We start from the raw sequence: 23184 nt of genomic DNA on the forward strand, positions 1-23184 counted from the left end.
GCGGGGCGAGGGAATGGGGCGGGGCCGCGCAGGCGCGTTGCGCAGGCTCGCGGACCGCGCTCCTACACGCACGGGGAGCTGGCCTTACACATCCCCACCCAGTACCTGAAGGTGAAGGGAGATGGTGGGCTTGCGTTCTGTTGGCGTGCGCCGCCTTTACGTTCCGCGATGGGAACAGGGAGGAAGAGCTTTGGACCCCGCCGGGCCGGGTAGTGCAGCTGCCACCCAGCCCTCCCTAGCGCCATGCCTAAATCCGGGCTGGCTCGCTCTGAACGCTGCCCGGCCCTGCGGCCCCCTCGCCGGGCACTGGCCAGCCGGAGACCAGCCAGGTCACTCCGGAGAGCCTCGCTACCGCTCGGAACCTCGCGGGATCACAGCGCCCTACTCAGGCTTTTGGGGACTGAGACGTCCAGGCGGTACCCTTTGCCAAGTCAGCACCCACCTTCGCCTCAGCTAGGCACTCTGGTCTCGGAGGCACCGGCTCTGGGAGCTCCAGAGAGGGCGAGGCCAGTTCTACTCCTTCCCAAAAAGGGTTTGAGACCAAGACACTGATGCTGAGAACACTGTTCCTCGTTCTGATGCCAGCAGCTTGCACATGGTTAATGCTGGAACAGGAGGCAGGAATGTCACATCCCTTTTCCGGGTGCTCCTCAAGGTTTGTTTGTTTGTTTTTCTCTATGTCAAGGGGGAAAGAATTTGCGGTTTTCCACCATTTCCAAGTGTCCAGGTCCTGGGCATCTTTCAAGGCATAGCTCAAAGTGTCTCCTACTCCAAGCTTTCTTTTATCTCTTCCTAAGGGAGATCTCCACTTTATCTGAAGCTAATAACACTTAGGCTTCTTGTCTTAGAGATAGATGCATTTAGAGAATAATCTGCTCAAGTGTAATCAAGATCTAAATCCTATCCTTATCATATATGCTGCTATACCCAGCCCAAGACTTTGTATGCAGAAGATGTGCTGTAAACATGTAAGAGTAGTATATAAATGTGAGTCAGGGAGGAATGCTTCATTAAACCCTCTTACTGCTCTCAGTAGTTCTCAAAGTGTGGCCCCTGGACAGCACCCCAGACCTTCTGAATCAGAAACTGGGAGTTGGGCCCAGTCAACTGTTTTAACAAGCCTTCCAGTTAATACTGAAGCATGCAGCTTGAGAACCACTGCTCTAACTTAAATATAGAAAGCAGTTGTCTCTAATTTCAAGGCATTGCCTCTGGTGTAATAATGACAATTAAGAATGCACTTTGTGGAAAATGCGAATTCTTTGTGTATTAAAGACTGTGTCTTTCTTGTCTTGAAACCCTCTACACCCCAGTATGTGTTGGAATCCTTTGCAGTTATTTCAGCCTTAAATTATTGGGATTACCACCACCCTCCCCTTTCCCCAATATCCTTACCCCAAAGAAATTCTGATTCATTGGTCTTGGAGGGGGTGGGGTGCTGGGAAGTGAGTTTTAGAAAAACTTCTTGCCAATAACCCATTTCCAGCAGTTTGTAGAACACATTTTTGTGTCTGGTCTCCAGAAAACAGGCTGCTGCAAGTTGGATAACTGGATCAGCCATTTCCTAGCTATGTGTTAGTAGTAGATGATTACAGTGGTGGTTCCAATGCATCATGCCTTGCGGTATCCACTCCCTTGTGTAGATCTGTTCCTCACTAACTGTGGGCTTGGCCATGAGACTTACTTTGGCCAATAAGTGGGAAATCACAGACCTGATCTGGTTAAGTGCTTGCTAATGGGGCTTGCTGTAATGGGTTTACTGTATGATCTATGAATATTTAATCGTGTTATAGAAAATAAGAGAAACTAAAATGTAGGCATAATTTTCTTATGAGACATGCTATACATAGAATAGATATATGTTGAACATAGATAAGAAGGATGGAACAAATGAAAGTAGTACTTTAGATAGAAAGAGACCAGTCAACTTTAAATATTAATTAATAAGGCATACTACCTCTAGACATACTAACAACTATGTCATCCCTAAAGTGACCACCTACTAGTGACACCCATTATAGCCCCATTATTGCCTCATGTAGTCTCTGCACAAAAAAAACAGGTAAACTCCTAGCTACTCAGCCAGCTAATGGCCAGCTACAATTATGACCAGACACTGTTGCCCCTGTATCTCTCCAACAAAGCAAATGTATGTCAGTCAGTTTCAGTCCCCTTCGATCTGTCAACCCCCTCACTTTTTACTCTGGTTCTTAAAACCACACCATTTGCAGGGTAGACTGGCATGGCAGAGAGGGTTAGGACATGTGAACATGGCATAAAACAAAACTTAGGCACTACATTCCTTCCACCCTACTATCCTAAGCTTGTTTATCTACCCCCATGTCTTTCTCCTTGCTTCTCACTCTGGTCTAAATGGGTTGATAAACTGGGTTACTATTGCTGCTCTTTGAGTAAACCCATTATGACAAACTCAGTGAGTTAAATAGCCAATTTATTTGGCTCATAATTTTGTGGCTCAGAAATTCAGGAAGGGCTTGCTTGGGCAGTTCTTTGTTGCAGTCTCTTATCAGATGTCAGCTAACTGCAGCTGTTGTCTTTTGAAAGCTCTTCTGGGCTACACATCCAACGTGGCATATTCAAGTGGTTAACAGTTGATGCTGGCTGTGGGCTGGCTGGAAGCTCAAATGGGGCTGGAACCAGCCCCTCCAGCATGGCAGATTTCTCACATGGTAGCTGGCTTCCCTCAGAACCAGTGTCTGAAAAGAACCAGGCTCATGGCCTTTGATTTATCCAAAAAAGTCATGCAGCATCACTTCCACTGTATTCTAATTAGCTATCAGCAAGCCACTAAGTCTAGCCCAGATTCAAGAAAAGGGGATATAGACCCCCCACCTGTCAATGGGAGCAATGCCAAAGAATCTGGGGTCATGTTTTAAAGCTACCACTAGATTCAAGCACAATTGTTCTGTAAGCCTATCTGTTCCATGACCTATGGTACAGCCTGGCTGGTGGTGTACTTGGAGGTTATTTTCATCAAGGTTACTTTTTACATATTTGCCCTCTTAGAATTCTGAATAAAGAAGTCTGGAGTATCCTGCTAGAAAGGCCACATAGAGGAAAAAGCAAAAGCCAATAGCCCCAGCTAACTAACAAGCACATGAGTGAGGCCATCTTGGACCATCCAGTCTCAATCAAGCCTCAGATGACAGCATGACAGCATTATAAAGCATCTGAGATCATTAGCTCTGGAGCCAGACTGCCAGGGTTTGGGTCTTTCCTCTACCATTTACTAGCTGTATAACCTTGAGCTTGTAACTCAACCTATCCATGGCTGCTTATCTGTTTGAAGGGGAATAAGGGCATGTTGCTGAGTTGGTTCATCTGTTAAATGGAGATAAGGGCATCTGCTCTATAGGGTTATAGTGATATAACTTATGTAGGATTATAGTTATATATATAACTAAATAAGTTAATACATGTAAAATATTTCAAACAGCACCTGGAACATGGTAATTGCTCAATGAATATTATCTATTGTTATCCAAATTCCCACAGACCTCTCAAACTTCTAGAATTATGTCTTCGGACCCTAACTTGAAAAATATCTACCATCTGTCATTTAATACCACCTCATGTGTGCTATCTGGATTGTCTGTCCATTCCCTTCTCTAAACACTTGAATACCCTAAATACAAATAAGTGGGGAGTGTTTGGAGTCTGTGTATGGAGCTATGGAGAAGTATAAGATAGGGCAGGTCTACATGTGGGTGGCAAGAGGCAGGTTCTCAGTAAATATGAGGGTTCTGAAGAGATAGTGCCAGCGAGTTGGAGAAGGTTACAGAAATGAAAGAGGGAGAGGAGGGCCCAGAAGGGAAACTTGGCCTGGGTTTGGTCTGGCCTGCTCTTCACTTTTAAAGATGACAAACATTCATGCCTCATTAATAATCACGGTCTCCTCCTCATGAAAAGTTCCTGCTGAATCAGCAGTCCACAGTAGGTTACATAATGCAGATGCTCTCAGCTAGAATAGATAGTCAAGGAACAATCCAGAAGAATAAATATTTTGACCTCACTGTCTGTTATCTTTCTCTCTGATCTCCTCTCCAGGTTCTCCCAGCTGGAGAACAAACCCAACTGGAAGTGGAAGGGCCCATTCATAAACAGGTGAGTTTCTCTGACCAGAGAAAAGTAGAGAATAGATCCAAGGGACAAATGGAAGATATCCAACACAATAAGAAAACCAAAAAAATGAAGAAGTAATAGATATAATCCTTTTATGTACCCAGAAGAAACTTCTGGAAAGAGTTGCCTTTCTGAAAAATTGGCAATAGGGAGATGCAGGGTTGGGAAGTGCTTTCTTAAATATATGTATCGTGTACTTTGTAGAAGTATTTGAATTTTATAACTGAATAGAAGTTTGATAAAAATAATTTGTAAGTGCTTTTTGTGTTTGCAATGAGAAAATCATTGATGACTTTTTGCCATGCAATTTCAGTTAAGTGATGGGAGCTCAGGTCCGATTATAATGGATAGTTTACTGCATCATACACAAATCTGCTATGATTCTCACCACAAAAAAAATGTTAGCTTTTAACCTTTTCAAACAATAAGGCTTCTCTCTCACTTACCAACTTTACATTTCCCTGTATGGCCCCGGAAGATGACTGGTTAGCCAGAGACGGGTAAGATTCCTCAAGGGAGGAACAACCTAAGACAGGCACAGTCGCAGGGGGGCCATCAGGTGAGAAATTGGGGATCAACAGAGGTGAGGCTTAGAACCTCACCCCCCTGTTCTGAGAGAAATCTTCTGCATTCGTGGATGTTTTATTGCCCTTGTCTAGCTTGGATTAACACATAGTCTACAGGCACACACCTGATCATCTACATGTGCTCTCTTACAACACTAAACTATGTTTTCTACCTTTATCTTGCATCTACCTACCACTTCAGCATTTTATTAAAAATAATAATAATAAAGAGAGAAATGTGGTATCCACATATAAACCAAGTATAAAAATCAAACGAATATTTATATTTGAACTGATTGTTTATAGTTCATAATGCATGAGCAAAACCAAAAGTTTGTGTGATGACTGCCCTTGTACTGTTCACCATGTAACTTACTCACTAAGTAAGAATTTGTTCTCCATGTAAGAACTTGTTCGCTATGCTTTAAAAGATTGGAGACTGACGAAAATTAGGATTGGGGTGGATTAATGATTGTGCATTGAGCATTGACTCCCCTATACAGAATTTTTTTGTTGTTAACAACCATTTGATCAATAAATATGAGAGATGCCCTCTCAAAAAAAAAAAAAGTACAGACTTCCAATTGTAAAATAAATAAGTAACCGGGATGTAATGTATAGCATAAGGAATATAGTCAAAATATTGTAACAACTTTGTATGGTGATAGCTGTTAGCTAGAATTATCATGTATATAAATGTTGAATCACTGTGTTGTACACCTGAAACTAATGTAATACTGTGTGTCAACTACCCTTCAATAAAAAATAAAAATAAATAAATAAATAAAATGTTAGCTTTGTGAGGTGATAGAGATGTGCTGATTAACTTGACTGTGGTAATCATTTCACATGCATACTTACATTAGTCATCACATTGTACACCTTTAAAAAAATCATGTTGTACAACCAAAATATCTACAATTTTAATATGTTAACTATACATTAATAAAACTTGGGGAAAAAATGATGTTATTTGGTGTAAGGCTCCTGATTCCTTGATCTGCAGGTGGGGAGCAGCTGTAAGCTTTTAAACAGAATGTGTCTAAATGAAGTTGTGCTTGCTTCAGTATTCATCATCCCTACAGACCCAGTCAGGACTTCTATTTCTTGAAACTATTTCCATGACAATCTCTGCTCCACTATTTGAAGGAAAGACCTTCAAAGGACTAATATTAGTAGTATGGGGTTTAAGAGAAGGATAGTTTGACTTTCTCCCTCCATCACTGTCTAGTTGCTTTAAAGTTAAATGATTAGTTCTGCTGATCATCTTCATAGTACTAGCTAATCATTATTTGGTGTTCACCATAGGGAAGTTATCCTAACTACTTTGCATACTTCATTTCATTTTATCCTCTTGGCTTTGCAAAGTAGCTTTTGTTATCTCCAGTTTATAGATAATAATAACAATGAAGAATATAGCTCACTATTATTGAGTGCTTATCATGGTCCAGGTACTGTGCTACTAAACCCTTAATATAGATTACCTTTCTTCATCTTTATAAATAACCTTATCAGGTAGGAGCTATATTTAGTCCTCATTTTTTAAGATGATAAACTAGAGGTACAGACAGGTTAAGTAGCTTGTCCAAGATCACACAGCCAATAAATGATAGATAGGATTCAAACCTCTGGACTCTGTGAATCCAGAATTCAAGCTTTTTCCCTGCAAAGGCCCAGCCAAGTTCAGGCACAGATATATTTTCCTTAGAGCTAAGAGACACTAAGTCACCACATCCTTGCCTTTGCATGAGTTTCAAGGTTTCTCAAAATTGAGTCTATTTTGTTTCTTGATAGCTCCAGTGGCAACTTCCCTCAATAAATTATTTGTTGCCTGACCAGCTTCATATTTAATGACTTTATTAATTTCCAGTTTGAATTTCCCATTATTATTACCCTTTTTAACTAACATGGACTGTTTCATGGAATCCCCTGAGGCATTGGTAAATACACTGTCTGAGAAAAATTTACATACTAAATACAGGGTCCATTAAGACTGGCCAAAGCATGATAAATGTTGGAAAGCATTCATGTGTTTTAGTCTTTTTCACTTGCAACTATTAATTGGCAGGCTTCTCTCTGCCTAGCTTTGTACAAGGCTTCCTCTCAGTTCCATGACCTTCTCTCACTCCAATGCTCCTTTGCTCCTCCTACCTTCAGCCACTTATCCCCACCACTGGCCTGGTCATCACAAATCATGTCAACACCTTCAAATTCAATGACCGCACCCTCCTTTCTGATCACCACTTTCTGCCGTTCTATTTCACGTATTCTTACTTCTCCTCACTACAATTGTTTAACCCTCTCAGGACCTCTACTGTAGCTCTACCGCTGTTCATTATCAATCAGTCATCTTGTGCCCTCCCTTTTCTTTGAACCCAGCTTAAATTCCATGGCCTTTGAAGGACCCTGTCAGCTTTTGCCTGACAATGAATAAGGTCTGTGTTGCTAAACCTATAATGTTTACTGATCAGATTTTCCTCCAGATCTCAAGGATTTATGAAATAGTGAGCTACTCCCTCATTCCAGAAATGCTCTCTTTTTTGACATAATTGCACCCTTTGAAGCACCATTAACTTGTTTGCTCCGTGTCTCCATCCTGCTCATTTGGCAAAGTAACCACTCTGGCTAAACTCAAATATTGGCTAGATACCCACATCAGCTCTTGAGCAGCAGCATGTGGCTGGAGAACATCACAACCTTCTTTACCTGTACTCACCTCTAGGCCTTCTTTCCCTTTACAATAGATGGAAGGTTCTTACTCTTACCAGGTGAGTATTCTTTGGATCTTGCCTGCTAAAATCAACTCTTAGAATTAACCCCTTCTCTTGCATCTTTAAGTTCTCCCTCTGCATGCTTCCCCCAAACATAAAAGCATCTTCCATCTTTAAAACAAAGCAAATCTTCTCTTGAACTTGAATTCATCTATAGCTGCAGCCCCATTTTTCTGTTTCATTTAAGAGCAAAACATCTGGAAGAGGTGTTAATGGTCAGCATCTCCATGCCCTCTTTTCCCATTTACTCTTGCAACCACTCAATGAGAGCTTCACCTCATTAACCACTCTATCAAAATTGCTTTTACCTGACAATGAATAAGCTCTGTGTTGCTAAACCTAATGTTTATTGATCAGATTTTCCTCCAGATCTCAAGGATTTATGAAATAGTGAGCTACTCCCTCATTCCAGAAATGCTCTCATTTTTGACATCTGGGAGACAGTCTCCTGGTTTTCCTCCCCTTATTGGCTGTTCCTTCTTCTGAGTCTTCTTTAAAGGTCCCTGTGCATTACCTTGCTCCTCAGCCTACTTCTCTTTCTATCTACACTTTCACCACAGGTGACCTCATTCAGGTCCCTGGCATCCAAATCTTCCCATCTCCAGATTCATATATCTAGCTACTTACTTGATATCCCCACTGGATGTCCAGTACACAACTCAGTGTGATGCAGACAAAGGACTCATGATTCAATGCCATTTATCCCAGATAAACAGCACCACCATCCACCCAAATTATTGGGTCAAAATCCTAGAAGTAAAATGTGTGTAACAGGCAAATCTGTAGAGACAGTGATTTTCTAGGTGTACTGGTTTGAATGGTGGCCCCTAAAAAGATAAGGCCATGTCCTAACCTCAGGAATCTATGAATGGGGTATTGTTTGGGAAAAGGGACTTGGCTGGTGTAATTACTTTAAGGATCTTCAGATGAGAGCATCCTGGATTCCACAGGTGGGCCCTCAATCCAGTGATGAGTGTCCTTACGAGAGATAAGAAGAGAAAACATGAAAGAGAGGCTACGTGAAGATGGAGGCAGACAATCGAGTGAGGCACTGGACATGCCGGAGCCTCCAGATGCAGGAAAAGGCAAGGAGTTCTCTTCTCCACTAGAGCCTCCAGAGGGAGCACAGTCCCACTGACAACTTCATTTTGGATTTCTGGCTCCAGAACTGTAAGAGAATAAATTTCTATTGTTTTCAACTACCAAGCTCTTGGTAATTTTTTACAGCAGCCCTAGGAAAAGAATTCACTAGGACTTGGGGGAGGAGGGAGATAAGGAGTGACTGCTAATGGCTCTGAGGTTTCTTTTTGGAGTGATGGAAATACTCTAAAATTACATTATGTGATGGTCGCATAACTCTATAAATATACTAAACACCACTAAATTGGAGACATTAAACAATTTTATGATATGTAGATTATATCTCTAAAGCTGTAAAAATAAAACCCCTAGGAGTTACTTTTTAGTCCTCTCTTTATTCTCACATCTAAATCTATAAGTAAATCTTTGGGCTCTCTTCCAAAATATGTCTCAAACGTGACCTCTTCTCTTCATCTCCGTGGCCACCATTTCTGCTCTGCACAACCACAATAGCCTAAAGGGTGTTGCTGCTTCCACTCCAGCCTCATTCACATTCATACTCCTTAAAACAAGCAAAATTGTTATCCTAGAACATAAATCAGGTCATGTCATTTTGAACTTAGAATAGAATCCGAATGCCCCACTGAGTCCTATTGGACCTTACACAACCTGCATGGCCTCCATCCACATCTGAGACCTCATCTCTTAATACGCTGCCCTTTGCTCTGTACTTCAGCCAGCCACAAAACCTCCCTTTTGATCCTGGGACAGACCAATCTTGCCCCTGCCTCAGGCCATTTGCTTCAGGTGTTCCTTCTGCAAGTATCACTTTGCTTCTCAAATTCCCCTTGTCTGTCTTCTTCCTGTCAAAACCTTTTCTGACTCTGCTCCATAGTTGCCTCACTCCTACTTACTCCCAAACATGTCACTTTATTTTATTGTTTAGCAGAAATAACGTTGTTCATTTAGTTATGCATTTAGTTACAGTGTATTTCCTCCAGTAAAGATAAGCTCTGTGAGGGTAGGGACCTTACCTTTCTTGCTCACTACCAAGTCCCCATTCCTATGCTCACTACCAAGTCCCCATTCCTACCACAGTGCCTGAAAAAAGAGATGCTCAATAAATACTGCATATGTGAATAAAGAAAGGACATAAATCATAAGGCACACAGCCTTTTGCCCTTCAGAAGCTTACAGTCTGTTGGAGGTCTAGACATACTTGCCCTGTCATAAAAGATACAACAACAATGTAAGACAGAATTAAAACTGCCAACACTTAAATAGAATGGTCTTCACCCAGAACAAAGCTGATGACCATCCCAAAGTGAGAAATTCCTGGGGAACATGTTCTTTCCCAAGCCTACACTGGTTGGGCAGCTGGAATGGCTGAAGGGGTAGTGAGGCCCAAGAGTGGTACAGGTGCTCATGACTTTTGATGACCTCTGCTAGGATGCAAAAGCAAGTGCAGATAGCTGTGGTTTCTCCAGGCAGCACCCCTGAACCAGTTCCCATCTCCTTACAACACTTGTTCCTCATTCCCATCCTTCTTGGCTTCCACATTCCGGGCTCTGCACTGCAAGTTCAGTGCATGCCTCTGGCCCAATAGTCTTGGCTTTTGTGGCATATTTAATTGTTCCTCTGACTTGACTCAGTCCTCTGCACAACCCTAACTATCCTATGAATAAGGGAGTAAGAAATTCCTTCCCCCCAGTCTGGTCTCCCACATTACCCCCTTTTCCTTGGAAATCTCCCCTCTCCTTAAGAGTAATTCAGACAATTGACATCAAGTTTATGTGGCAGAGTAGGAAAAAACATGGGACTTGGTGTCAAACAAGAGGTGCAAATCACAGCCCCACCCCTTTCTCTTTGTGTGACTTCACAAGTTATTTAATGTTTGAGTTTTGCTTGCCTCCCTTTTTAATCTCCAAAGCTTTATCTACCTTAAGGGTAGTTGAGATGATAAATGAGGAAAAGGCATCTTTTTACACCTCTTTGTCACTTCCTCTTTCAGTGTTTTTCTGTCTCATTTATTGGTATTATTACCATTCACTCAGCTGATCAAGCCAGAAACCTGGAGGATCTTCTTTAAAATTTCTCCAGATCTACTTCCTGCTGCTCCAAAGCCAAAATAACTTTCACTCAGTTCCACCTCTTTCCATTTCTCTGCCATTTCTGTGGTCTGGACAATCATCTCCCTTTGAAACAGTCTTCTAACTGGTCTCCCAACAATGAATCCATTCTCCACAGCAGCCAGTTATTCATAAAATGCCAATTTAAGCAACACATTTACTTCCTTAAAACTTGTCAAAGGCCTCCCATTGCTATCAGGATAAGGTACACAATATTTGCCATGACCCACATGGCCCTGCATTGCCTGAACCCAGCTCCTCTCCAGCTTCACTGAGACCCTGGTGCTAAGCTCCAGGCACACTGGTCTTTTGTCCCTTTGGGAACCCTCCAACCTCCATCCTGCCTTAGACATCCTCATTACTCTTCATTCTGCCTAGAACCCTCTCCATCTCTCTCCACCTCTCTGTTCCTTCTACCCAATTCATTTCTGCCCATGCTCCAGGTCCCAACAGAAACATCACTTCCTCAAAGACTTCCCTCATTCTCCCTTCCCTCAAACCAGAGTGTACCCCTGTCCATTGCCTCCATCATGTACACACACTGCCCCCGCAAACTTCACTCTTTTAATTACTTGATTAGCATCTTATTTCCAGCTATACCTATATTTCATGAAGGCAAGAACTGTGTCACCTTTGTGTCCCTAGTGCTTAGCAGTACAAAATAGATGCATAATACAAAATGCAGTACAAAATAGATGTCGAATTAATGAAAAGTAAGAGTAAATCTAAGTGTATTAATAACTATAAATAGACTATAAAAATAGCAATTTTTTTTCCTGTTGCAACCACATAGTTAGAACATTAGGAATTTATTTTGAGCTTACAGCAGCCATCATGGTAGCTACAACATGGAATGTTTGGGCTCCTAGCTATTTGATGCTAATTCAAATGAGTGTGAAAACTGCTGACACTCATATTTCCTTATCTTTTTCCAAATAAGTTTCTTTCACTGAGAAACTCAATGGAAAAGAGCACAAGGCTCTGTGATGACAGGGACATTCTCTGTCTCTTCACCACTGTATCTCTAAGGCTTAGATTGCAGACACAAACTACATGCTTATTAAATATTTTCCTAATGAATGAATTAGCCAGGTTTAATATTAGTACAAAGCACTCATACAACCATCAACAAATATCATGAGCATCCCAAACTCAGATTTGCAATGTTAATAATACTTAAAGAAGCAGATGGTCTTTTATAAAAAAGCAAACTACGTGAGAGTCCTCAGAGAAGAACACAGGTAAATCAATCTCCTTATTAAGAACAGACTAAATGAACCCAAAGTTCCCTTTCTTATAAAATTTTTGATTCTGGATTATATGTTAGACATTTGAAATGACAGCTTACTGAGAAGTAATTGGGTTTGTGGAACACTGGTGCAATTAACACCCCAATCTAGCATTGACTTTTCCCAGGGCTTTAGCAAAGATACTGCACTAATTGTTTTTACAAGCTTGATAACCACAGCATTCCTGTTAATCAGTTGTCTTGTGGTTTAGGAACATTTTTCAAAGAGTTTCCAAAAAGGCTGTAAATTCTCCCTCATCAATACCAGCTTAAGATGGCAAGGCCAAGTCGAGAAGACTTGTTCTGGAGCTAGAATTGGGACAAGCCCGAGCTCTACCTGCACTATATGTGTGGCCTTATGTAAATCACCTACTTCCTCTTAGATTTAATTTTTCTTCATATGTAAGTATAACTTTACCAGGTAATCTCTGAAATCCCTTTGAGTCTGAAAACTCATGATTCTAAAAAACTAAAAGCTTATAACATGCACATATTATTCCTCTGCTTTAAAATTCCCAGTGCTTCCCATTGCACTTAAAATAAAACCCAGACTCCTTATACTGGTCTAAATTTCTTGCATGATCTGGCTCCTGCCTATTTCACCTGATCTCAACCCCTACCACTCACTGTGTTTTGGCTGTGCCAGACATGTTGCTGCATAAGGAACAGAGTACATACTATTCCCCCTAATTGGGATATTCTGTCTTTACATTGCTGGTTTCTTCTGATATTTAAATTCAGCACAAATATCAACTCATGAAAGAGGCCTTTACTGAACACTCAACACCCCTCCCCCATGGCTTTCTCTGTCACTTCATCCTTGCCTTTTTCCTCCTTTGCCCTTGTCACCATCTGAAATTACCTTGTATAGTTATTTGTTTCTCTGCTAACTGACAGACTCACCCTACTAGAAGGTATTGCTACCTGAAAGTAGGAACCTCTGTCTAATGCCCCACTGCATCCCAGGTACCAAGCCCAGTGCCTGCCACCAGAGGAGATTCTCAATAAATATTTGCTGACCTCAGGCTCAGGATTAAGTTCAGTTGTTCTCTCTGCATCAACATTATTTGCTTGACCCATTGATTTTTTTTTTTTGCATAATCAAAAGAGCAGGTCCCCAAATATGAAAATATTTTTGGAAAGAAAAAAATAAAAGAGGACATCACTTTAGCTTTAAGAACAAATCACCAAAGTGAATGGATTGGGGCTTATAATTACATCACTTAGAAGTGATGGTATTCACTGGGAATCCAAAATATTGACCTTTATCAGTAAGTAATAAAAGTTTGAGATGAGTGCAATCTGTTCATACTGAACTGCTGAGATTACTCCCCAGTAAATATTCACCTTTTTCTTGAAGTCTGTGACTTGTTAAATATTCACTTTTTCGTTATCTGTAACTTCTAAAAATTAGCTTGGTATATTGTTTGCAACCTGGGGTGTGATTGTCCAGAGAAATTATTGTTCTTAATGGTGCCATGCCAGGCAAAGCAAAGAAGTCCAAGAAAACCATCTCATACCTGAATCTAGTACTGTAGTAACGTATGAGGTCCCTGTGACTCACGCTGCTTCTGTAGCAAGAGCAACTGCAGACTCCAAAACATTACCTCTGGGCGGCATCCTTCTCTCTCCCTACCTTATCCTCTCCGTTCCGGTGCTTTAGGACTTAGTTTTTGAAAAATCTTAGGTTCTTGCCTTTTCTTCCTTGCCACATTGAATAGGCCAATATATACCAGAGAAAGTTACTGTAAATTCAGCAGAAGGTGAGAGGACGACATAGTTGGGTACCTGAGAACACAGTTTCTCATCTGTATCCAACTTAGGTGAAAGAGTTGATAAAACTTCTGCTGAAAATTCTGATGAATCCCATCAGCATTACAATAGTTTAAATCTCAGACCGAAAAGGAGGCTTGACTTTACAAATTGTAGTGAGAACTTTGAGGAAACATTAAAATAAACATTTTCCAATAAATATTATATATGTGAATAGGCTGTTGAAACTGGATGTGAAGATGAAGATTATATAATCCAGTCCTTTCATTTCTCACAAAAAAGATTGATAAGAGGAGATTAAATAGTTTATCCAAGGTCACACAGTGATTGAGCCAAGCAAGGCTCAAAGTGACTACTCTTTCCCATAGAGGACAGAAGCCATTTGACATTCTTCTCACATTGGAGCCAAAGGGCTGCTTTGTGGTTCTTGATAAACATTTGTTGAATAAATGAAACCCCCTTACCTTAAAATTCTAACCTTGTTTTGATTTATAAAATAAATTATTTGTGTCCTTGAACATAATAGATACAGCTAGACATACTATAAGGACTTACAAGTGACCCCTGATGAATTTTGCTGATTGGTTCAGTTCAGAGACTGGAGTTCACACACTGGTTCCCACCCCGCCACCCGGAAGTCCGTGGACAAAATTCAGCAAGTCCATAAAGTTGAATGGGAAAAAAAATTATATCTTTATTGTCACTAGCCTCTAACTGAAATTTAACAGTTTTGTCCATTATGAACAGGCAACAAACCAGAGCAACGTTACCACTGACTACACAGTAGTAATCACAGATATTTTACACCACATGATGATTTTTGTAGATATCTTGAAATATTATTTATTTATAACTCAACATTACTTCAATATTATAGTAGTTATTGGACCCAACATGGACCATGTTATTTAGTACATTAGTAAAGAATTGCGTATATTACTCTATCACAGATGTTTTTCTAAGTTTTGTGGTAGACATAATAATGGTTCCGCAGAGATCTCCAGATCCTAATGTCCAAAGTATGAATATATTACCTTACATGGCAAAAGGAACTTGCTGGTATGATTAAATTAAGGATCCTGACATTAAATTATGGGCCCAATCTAATTACAAAGGTCTTTAAAAGGGAAAAAAAGGGAGACAGAAGAGCGAAGATTTGTCTACAGAGTGAGAGTGATGCCATTGCCAGCCGTGCCTCACAGCCAAAGGGTGTAGGCAGCATCTGGGGGGTGAAAAGGACAAGCAAACAGATTCTCTCTCCCCTGGAGTCCCCAGGAGGAGCCCAGCTTCACTGACACCCTGATTTTAGTACTCTGAGATCCTTTTTGGCTTTCTGACTTCCAGACCTGTAAGTAATCTGTGTTGTTTCAAGCCACTGTTTGTGGTAATTTGTTGCACCAGCAATAGGAAACCAATGCAACATTTTACTATCATTCATTATAACTGGTTTGCTTGAATTTTCTCTGCAGTTTATTTTATGCATTTAAAATAATTTCAGTTCTGCCTCCTTCTAGCTGTTCTAACCTAGAGTTTCCTTATCTATAACCCCTCTGTTTCCTTATCTATAAAATAGGAATAAAAAAATCCACATCCCAAGGTGGTTGTGAGAATTAAGTGAAATTATGTAAAAATCATGGGGCACCAGGTTCAAGGGAACCCACCAAAATGTTCTTTCCATTGCCTGTCTCCCAAAACCGTTATGATTATGGATTTCTTAATGAATTTCAAAAGAATCATCAGCATTTGACATGACATTTTCCAGACCTGACCAATGTTAAATCTTAATTGTAGCTGCTGCTAAAAATATCCAAGAGCAGTTGCTTAATCTGACTCTGACCTTGAAATATTTAAATACTGGCAGTGTGTTTGGAAGGCTAGTTCCAGTTTTGACTAGTATTTTCCAAATAGCTTTGGGTAGTAATTTATTATTTCTGTTTGTAAAATTGCTCCCTTCCTTTTGAGTAGCCTTCGGTACTTAAATTCAAATAGAATTTGTAATTGATTAAGTCTTCGTGGTGATTAAGAATAAAGTGCATTTTTCCAGAAAGCTTGCACAGTAAATATTTCTTAATGATTAAATTATAGTTAATGAACCCCATATCGTGTTAGCATCTGAAGTAGTCCCTTGTTAATTAGGCACCCTTGAAATCATTACTGTTTGAGTGTCTTTGATATCAGGAATGTATGACATATTTAGTAGTCAGGTTATCTAGGCCTCAAAGGTCAGTGTGATATAAATCAGTAAGTACTTATCAAATTCCTGCTTTTCTATCAATTCCTTGTGGGCAGGGATCCTGTATTTTTCATTTCTCCCATTTGTAGACCACAAATTACCTGGAAGTTTAAAAGTTCAGTGACACATCTTTAAAAATTTTAAAGTAGGATAAGAAAATCCCAAATTACAAACAGATCATTTTATAAATGTTTCCCTTTTCTTTGAACATAGTTTTCTATAGAAATATGTTTCTTTATAAATAACTATGAATAGAAATGTAATAGAAATATGTTATAATCATATTATAATGCATTTGTATAAGTTGTCATATAAAATACATAATATAGTACATTAAGTTTCCAAGCTAGCCCATAAACTCCAGATGAGCCCAAAATAAATAAAGCAGCCAGAATGCTACTTTACTTTGAACATCATTATATATATTTGAATACATGACAAGACTCTTTAGGATTATCACTAGGCCAGGTTTTCCTCCAAAGCAAAACCTTGATTCATAGCCACAAGTCCTCAAGTAGGATGCTGAGACTAGATTGGGGGATAAGAGAAAAGACACAGAAGTTGTAGGGGGTTCCTACGAGTGGCACTCTGGTGGCAAGACGGGATGAAGAGATTTTAGTTTGCACGTATCTGGCTTCCAGAAAATAGTATTAGTAAAAGCCTCTGACAAAGTTAGTATTTATGATTGACAATGTGTTTTCATGTACATTGGGCATTTATAACCTGGAGTCTCTGGGATGTCAAGTGAATCTGCAGAAGGAGTTCTGGAATTCAGGCATGGCTTCTCCGAAATTGTAAGCAAAGTCTAGACTATATGTACATTTTTCTAGAGAGGGTCATTTTCGCAGGGCTCTGTGAGTCAAACAAGTTCATAGCCCAAGAGAATTGGTTTCCTTTGCCCCCATAACCACTTGGTGAGGAGGATAGGGTAAGCACTATTATCTCAGGGTCCACTCCCAATCAGAAGCCATGGGTACCAGGTTGTGGCTCCACAAAGTCCACCAACCTGCTGCCCAGGTAAGCAGGATTCAAAGTACAAAGGAGCAGTGAGCAGGACAGCTGGCTGGTGAGGGGAGGACTAGAGGGCATGAGGAGTAAGGTAGGAAGAATTCCCACAGGGTAAGATTGAGCGAGAGAGTGGAAAGAGATAGGGAAGATCAAGTGGGATCGAAAAATGAGAGAATCCCGAAAAATGGTAAGGCTACAGTTTTTGTTTAATTTTGACACAAATGCCTGTAAAAGGCATAGTCACTCCCTCAAGGAGCTCATACCCTGTATGGGGCATGGGGATGTAGAAGTTGGGGTAAGCACATAAAACTGTAAGTTAACTGGAGTAAGTGCTACTTTATGCATCTGGCCATATCCCACAGTAATTCTCTCAGTGTACACAGGGGCTCAAAAAACATTTTATTTGTATATTACGTTGACAGCAGACATCATGAGGATAAAAATAGAATTAATGATCAATGTGTGGTACTGTTCAAGCCCATCAGTTGTTAGAAAAAGGATAGAATGATAGAGGAAAGCCAGAAAGGTGAGACACTTTTGGCTGCACCAGAAGAGTCGGGCAATATTTTTATGAAGCAGAGATGCAGTTGAGTAAATATTTAGACAAATATTGAGACAATGGTGATATTTGTCTGTTTAAAACTGAGGGAGTGAAACCAGGAAGGGAGCCCTTTGAGCCAAACTCATGTGACCAGGGAGATGATATGCCCATCATATAGGAAGTTGAGGGCTACACTCAGCAATCTTGACTCCTCAATTTAGGATTTTTCCACTACTCCATCGTGCTGTGTTGGAAAGTAGTGAGAAGAAGGCTGGATAGGTAAAGTGGGGCCTGCTAGTCAGGGCATTATATTGGGGAATGGGGGTTTTGGGCACTGAAAACCCAAGGTATGTTTCCTGAATAGAGGAGCATCATAGAAGAGGCATTAGCCAATGGAGGAAAGCTAGTCCTGGGTTTACACAATGAAGAAAGAATTAGTTCCATTCTACTATCAGCAAAAGACTGTTGGTTTGGCAAGCACCCAGAATCAGAATGAAAAATTTGGCATCTGGGGATTTAAAGTAAACACTAAAGATAATCAAGGCCTGTGGCAATGTGGCCTAGACCTTTGAAACCAACCAGCTGTGCCAAATGGGTGATGGGGGTCAGCCAAACAATGTTTGTGAGTATCAAAGGCACATCCCTGCCACAGCACATAAAGTGCTGATAGATGATGTCCTTGGGCACACAGCAGTTTCACATGCTAGGTGCAGGAGTGGAGAAAAGATGACCCATTAAAGAAGGTCTTATTAATCATTATATTTTAACTATGTGACTCATAATTTTTCACCAGGCCCTATGCAGTGCCTTCTGCTGGAGACAGTAGCTTCATGATATAGCCTTCAACAGTTGTAGACAACATGTTTCCCACATCTAAGAGTCATTTGATGGCACATCTGTCACTTCAATAGTGATGTTTAGAATGGCTACAAGGTTTTCCTTGATACTGGTCACACTGACTGAATCATAGACTTCTATAACACACTTCAATTGACAGAAAAGGCATTAGGCCATTGATAGTAGTTTTCTGTCTTAAAAGGTAGAGTTATCAAGGTTCAGGGTATTTTTCAGGAATGATTTACATACAGTGAAATGCACTGTATCTCAGTATAAGTTCAATGAAGGCATCCCGCCCAAGTTCCCCATCCCACTAGGAAATAACAGAACATTTCTATCACCACAGGGAAGTTCCCTTATACCCCACTTCTATCAATCTCTGCCCAACTCCAGGCAATCGGTGTTCTGAGTACTATGAACATAAATTAGGTTTGCCTGTTCCGGAACTTCATATAAGTGGAATTGTGAGTTTATACTGTTTTCTTGTCTGGCCTTTTCACTCAGCATACCATTCTTTGGTATTTGTCTGTGTTGTTGTGTGTGTGTCAGTGGTTGTTTGTTCTTTATATTGCTGAGCAGGATGCCATTGTATGAATATAGCAGTTTGTTTATTCATTCTCCTGTTATATTTGGATTGTTTCTAGATTTTGGAAATTATAAATAAAGCAGTTATTAACATTCTTTACTTGTCTTTTTCTGGGCACATTTTCATTTCCCTTGAGTAAACACATAGAAGTGTCTTTGTGGGGCATAAGGTAGATATGTGCTTAACTTTACAAGAAACTGCTAAACAGTTTTCTAGAGAGGTTGTACCATGTTACATTTGCACCAGCAATGCATGGGTTTTGATTGCTCCATATCTTTGCCAACATTTGTTATTGTTAGTATTTTTCATTTTAGTCAGTTTACTAGGTATTAGTTTCTCATTGTGATTTCAACTTGCATTTGCATGATAAAAATTATATTTAACACTTTTATATGTGTTTATTGCCCATTTATATCTTTTTGTGTGCATAGTATGTATGTTCAGGGCATTTGCAAATTTTGTTGGTGATAAAGTGTTTTGTCCTTTTGTTACTGATTTGCTAGAGAACTTTATATAGTATTATGATTATTTTCTTTCTATCTGTGACTTGTCTATTCATTTTTTTTGGATAAGTGGAAATTTGAAATTTCATGAAGTCCAATTTATCCGATTTTTTCTTTTATAGTTAGTGCTTTTTGTGTTCTAAGAAATCTTTGGACCAAGTTACAGAAATAATCTAAGTTTTCTTCTATAAACTTTGTAACTTTCACTTTTATGTTTAGGTTGATAATCCATCTTGAGTTATTTTTTCTGTATCATGTGAGGTAGGGATCAAGATTCTTTTTTTCCATATGAATATTCAGTTGTTGAAGCATTATTTTTTGAAAAGTCTTTCCTTTGCCCACTGAAGAGCCTTGATGCCATAAGGAAAATCAGTTAGCTACATATATGCTTGTCTATTCTGGTGTCTTAATTCAGCTTCATAGTTCTTTTTCCTATCCTTATACCAATTTCAAACTATCTTTATTACTGCAGCTTTATAGTAAGTCCTCTATGTTCAATATTGCTTTTGCTATTCTAAGTACTTGCATTTATATAGGTGTTAGGACCAATATATCAATTTCTACCGAACAGCCCACTGGGATTTTGACTGGGATTGCACAGAATCTAAAGAAAGATTTGGGGAGCACTGACATCTTAACAGTATTGTACCTTCTAATTCATGAACATCTCCCCATTCATCTAGGTCTTTAATTTCTTTCAGCAATGTTTTGTTGTTTTCAGTGTACAGATCTTATACATTTTCCACCAGATTTATCCCTATCTTGTTTCTAATACAATTATAAATTATTTTTTATTTATATTCCATGTAGGTCCCTTTATCTTTCCCTCTTTTTAATGTAATTGTCTTCAGTATTTCTTCTACATACTTGGAGCACTGTATCAGATGGTATATAAGTCATGTTTCAACCATCAAACATAACTGAAGAAACTCATGAAGAGGAAGAGTTTGTGAGAAATAAGTGGACTTTGGAGTGGCATATTAAAGGTGGCAGACTTGGTGCCATGGCCTTTTGACTCTTTCCCTTCTCCCTTCCTTTCTCCCTTCCTGCAGTGCGGCTTAATGCTCACAGATGAAGCACCGATTCTGAGAGCATGAGGATGAAGTAAATGAGAAAGCCAGAAGGATATCTAGTCTCTGAAGGCATCATGAAGACTTGTTGCTATGAGGGGAAAAAAAAGACCATTTGACAAACCAGTAGAAGGAAGAGGTGCCCTCATTAAGATTTCTAATTCAGTGGGTTTGGAGAAGGGCCCTGCATCTTTCACATGAACTGCAAGTGATCCTCTAGCCAGTAATCCAAAGATCATCCTGAAGAAACTCTGCTTTGGCAGGTGTGTAAATGGGAAATTTCATGGTAAATGCAGAAGAGAGAGAAGAGCATCATAAATTTGAGGACGATGGCAAGTCAAGTAACAAATTGCCAGTGGCATCTAAGAGCTTACAAATAAATGACTGCTTAGACTTTACATTATGACCCACCAACACGATCCCTGAATTTTCAAATTTATGAGATATCACAGTGAAAGAGAACTAATGGTAAATCTAGAAATTGCTTTTAGCAGATTCAGTCACTTCCATTATCATTTAGTGTTATGAAATCCTACCGAGTAGATGAGAATATTGTCTACCTGAGAACTGTTGCTCTATAATATATTGACTTGGGTGACCTATACTAAGAAATGTAAGACCTATTCAACTCTCACAAGTGCAGTTAAAGCAGTTCCCTTTCTAAGAAGCAAATCTAAATATAATAAATGGATGCTGCCTCTATTTAAATAAAGGACTTTAATTGTCAATATCAGTACAAAATATTCCATTTTTTTCTTCCTGAGAGTATCTTATTTACAGATAATAACCCCAGTTCTGATTTTTAATCATGATAGCTCCCTTGCTAAAACAAATCCAGCATATAAGAATCTATGCTTCCACAGAAGATGCATTTAGGCTATTGATCCTTTCTTTATAAAATAGCAAGCTCCCCTAATGCATTTAAAATTGGACTTTATTGAAACATGGCATTAGAATTCTTATACTGAAATTTTTGTGAAGTGTATATAGCAAACATAAAATAATTACAGTGGAGTTCTGTCTTATTCAGGAGTCAGGCACTTAAGTGTGTTCATAACACTCAAGTGTAGACATAAATTAACATTGGAAATCTCTCAAATCGTCCATGTAGTGTAAAACAATAGCAGGTTTCCTGGCCTTCAGTGACATGAATGTTTAAATACCGACTCCCTTCTTTCATGCTTTCAGCGCTAAAGATGAGGAGTTGAGAAGAACTGACAAGTGCAGGTTGAGATTACCCATATTCTGCCCAGGGCAAGGGATTCAGAAGAAAAATACAAAGTCGTGGCCCTCAGGGTCCAGTCTGGTGGGAGGACAGACCAGGAAGCAATCCATTATAGTGGGGTAAGGGCTCTAGGGGAGTTATGGTCAAGCTGTATCATGGACCTATAAAAGCGCAAATGTCCCTTGAGCTAGGACTGAGACAGGGAGAGATGAGGCAGCCAGGCAGACATCTAAGAGGAGGTGCTGGCACTGGTGCCGCATTTTAGAGGCTGGAGTAAACAGCTGTGTGTGCTGCCTGGGGAAGTAGGAAAGGGAATGAAGCTGCTTCCCAGGGCTGGAGCACAGTGTGCCTCAGGAGAGCGGCCAGGAACCGAGGAAAAATAGGGAAGGCCCAGAGCAAAAGCCTCCACACAATGCTAAGGAATTTTAACTTTATTCTAAAAATAATGGGCAGTCATTAAAGGATACTAAGCAGAAAAATGAATTAAGTAAACTTGCATTTAGGAAGTTTATTCTGATTGATAAAATTTAGGGTTTATGGTGATTTCCATGAAGCATTCAAAATTAGAACGTTGGTCAGGAACTTCATCCCCTAATATGCCTGCTCTAAGTTCTTTATATTTTACCTGCAATTGGCACCCAGAAATAAAGATGACTTCCAATACAACTCTGTATTTTACTGACTTCACTCCTGTGGGCCATCATGACTCTGGGAGACTTCTCTCTGAATTCAAGAAATCAATGTAAAATAATTTAATAGGAATTATCTATCCTTTTCATTCATTTATTTCCCAAGGCCAGCTTCTAAGTGAATCTAGAGAAAATGTTACCATGGATCCCCACTCTGTGCTTGAAATGCAAATGATAAGTAATGATGACACTAATGAAAAATTAGCCCTAATTGCTAGTCATTGGAGCAATATTTCTTTTTTATGACACTGATTTGAGTAGTCCATGAAGAGGAAATTCAGAATCAAAACCAGTTATAAATGAACCATTTTGAAGGACTGGAGTCCAGAGCAAGTGTTATTTAATCTGCCCAGAGGCCATGCAGAAGGACAGCCTGTTTATATATTTGTTCGACTTATAAATATGTGTTTACTGAATATAAATATGTGTATGTTAAAGCCAGAAATAGATCACCTCTAAAGAGCAAAAGCTGCAGAACCAGGGTGCAAATTCCAGTTCTGTCTCATCACAGCTATGTGACCTTGGGTAAGTCCTTTAACTCTCGTAAATGAGGTGGATCTCTGTACCCCATGGTGTCTGCCATGAGTGAGAAATGAACAGAGATTTTCATGGCACATTAACAGAGGCATGAATTCCTCCAGATATGAGGGTACAATAGAGGGAGGGAGGAAGGGAGAGAGAATGGCTGGGGAATGTAGGAGAGGGTGATGCCTTAGCTAAGTTTAAAAGTAAGGAGGATTTA

At 39.8% G+C, this 23184-nt stretch overlaps 1 long non-coding RNA gene across 2 annotated transcripts; it reads left to right on the top strand.

The window, feature by feature from the left end:
- Window positions 1-54: 54 nt before the first annotated feature.
- LOC118911182 (uncharacterized) lies at window positions 55-22820 on the top strand. 2 transcript variants are annotated; one of them, XR_005024361.2, is made up of 4 exons: window positions 55-655; window positions 4069-4125; window positions 8431-8650; window positions 20511-22820. It is a non-coding gene; the product is annotated as an uncharacterized LOC118911182 (long non-coding RNA). The 2 variants fall into 2 exon arrangements; XR_005024360.2 differs by lacking the exon at window positions 20511-22820 and having other exon boundaries at window positions 8431-8686.
- Window positions 22821-23184: the final 364 nt, after the last annotated feature.

Source organism: Manis pentadactyla, chromosome 3 (assembly GCF_030020395.1).
Source record: "Manis pentadactyla isolate mManPen7 chromosome 3, mManPen7.hap1, whole genome shotgun sequence".
Taxonomy (NCBI): Eukaryota; Metazoa; Chordata; class Mammalia; order Pholidota; family Manidae; genus Manis; species Manis pentadactyla.